The sequence below is a fragment of the Ipomoea triloba genome, chromosome 9 (genome assembly GCF_003576645.1).
Source record: "Ipomoea triloba cultivar NCNSP0323 chromosome 9, ASM357664v1".
NCBI classification, from domain to species: domain Eukaryota; kingdom Viridiplantae; phylum Streptophyta; class Magnoliopsida; order Solanales; family Convolvulaceae; genus Ipomoea; species Ipomoea triloba.
The window spans coordinates 20,879,712-20,882,174 of NC_044924.1; positions in this window are offsets into that span (position 1 = coordinate 20,879,712).

The following is a 2,463-nucleotide window of genomic DNA, read 5'->3' on the forward strand; positions in this document are numbered from 1 at the left end:
TGTTTAATTTAATATATTATGTGGCACGGTTGGGTTTCATGTGTGTTTATTGGTGGCAGCAAAAAGGGCTAGGGTTGCATCGGTGGTGGTGTCTTCACCCATACCCCATGATGATGATGATGAAAATTTCGTTGAAGGTCTTATTCCTTCCTTAGAAAGGAATAGACAGGATCCACCATGTGATGCCCCAGATAATGTGTTAACTGCTGATGAGCAAGAATGGTTTCCTCGTGCTAGAGTTAGCGTGCCACCTTTTATTTTGGTTAAGGCTTTAGAAGATTGATAAGCACCAAGAATACCATTTAAAAAGGGTCTTAATTGAATTAAAAGTACAATATTTTGACATCCGATTGTAACTTTGCATGCATTTTAGCTCAGATGTGATTAAAATCTTCTAACATCATTTCTAGGAAGAGTTTTTAGGTATATTACAGGTTGGAGAGGGATTTGAGGTTAAAAAGGAGCAAAAGACAAACAAACCGCAATGCAGTATCGTCCCACGCAGCCTCACACGCGTGTGGCTGGGCGTGGAAACTTTCCAGAGACCTCCCACGACCTCCACCACGCGTGTGAGCATGCGTGGTCGGGCCTAGGGCCATTTTGGGAAAATTGTTCCCATTTGTCACCCATATAAATCCCTCTTGCCCTAAACCTTGGAGGAGAGCAGAAAATTCATAGAATAGAGTAGAATAGATCTAGAGGGTTTTCTCCCCTCTTGGGGGAAAATTCCTTTCTCTCATAGTTTAGATTAGATCCAAGGGCAAGATTGAAGATTGGGATTTCAAGATCAAGATTGTAAAGATCCCCTTTCTAAGGGTGGTAACTATTCTCTCCAATTTCTAATTCAATACTTGTTTCTTTGAGATTTCCATTCTTTTCTTGTTTCTTTAGTATGATAGAGTAGATTAGATAGGGGATTGGTGGCCCCAAGGTAGATCTATGTGGATGTTTAATATTATTGCTTTGAATTGTGAGTTGCTTTGTTGTTGGATGATGAACTTGTGTGGATGATGTTCTTCAAGCTTTGTGCCTTTTGTGGCCACATTAGGTAGCAAACCCAATGGAAGAGAGTGTCTGCGCGATAGCGGCCATTCACGAGTCTAACTCACCCACATCTCCGCTTTTAGTCCGAAAGGACAAGATCCGAGAGGAGTGGTAGACAAAGTGTTCGATGAAATGCCCCAACCGAATGAGGATATGGGAGTCCAAAGTGTGACACCACTTGGTAAAGTGCCACGAACTCCCTCGTCTATTCCACATCTCGTGCTCACTAACCCATCAAAAGATAGACCACATAGAGAAGCCGAAAGCCCCAATCTCCACTTTACTTTCCTTTTTATTTATTTTACACAACCCCTATTAACCTTCCCCTCTCTTACAAATGAATTCAACCCTTAGCCAATCTTGTAACTCTTTTCCTTCAACCTCTTAGATGCCAACACACCTATTCGGTTCCCATTCGCCATCCTTGAGAGATACGACACCCGGGGAGTCTTGACTCTTCGTTTTACCACTTCACCTTCACTCACCCCATATAAACAATACTCGTCAAAGATCTCACTGTGCAACAAAAGGACATTACTGATTTGGGTTTTGGTGCTATTCTCGAGGTTAAGATTAAGAAGTTGCCAGTTCGGTTGGGTAGGTGGTTGCTAGAAAAGTTTGATGCTGACAGGATGTGTATTCAGTTCGGTGAGTGGGAGGTTTTACCGGTGAGGGGGGAGGATGTGCAGTCCATTCTTGGATTCCCACGGGGTGATGTGGTTATTACTCGTCGGGATAGATACGCGAAGAGTAAGTTGTTAACTAAGTGGCGTGCGGATTTTGGGAAAGCTCGTCATGATGTTACACCGGCTGAGGTGTCAGAGTTTATTCAGGAAGATCTTGACGGGGGGGGGGGGTTGTGGTTTAAGCGACACTTTATGGTTTTGTTGATTTCATCACTTATATCCTGCATGAATAATGGGTATTGCAATCAGATGGTGTTTCACCATTTAGACGATGTCTCTACTGTGCCTCATTTGAAGTGGTGTCGCTTTTTGATCGAGGAGCTCGTGTCTACACATGCATTATGGTGCGCAGGCGAGCAACCACGGTTTACGGATCCTATTCTGTTTTTAATTGTGAGTTTTTTTGTCTGTTTTTGGTTTTTATGTGATGGCGTTATTGTTTGTGTTATTTTCAATATATTATTTTTTGTTGTTCTCCGGGGGGTCACATTGTAGGTGTTGTATTGTGATCGGGTTAGACCAGCATTGCGTGCTGCGCCTCAGGATATCCATGTTTTTCATGGGTTGACATTGGAGGTGCTTTGTGCTCGTGAGATCTCTCATATTCGGTTAGGTGGTTTTGGAACAGAGGAGCTTGATCCTCCTTTTGTTCTCCCGTCGGCGATAGTGCCCAATGATCGTAGTCATAGTTGATAGATACCTAGCATAGGCACCCGATCCATAATACCTAGCA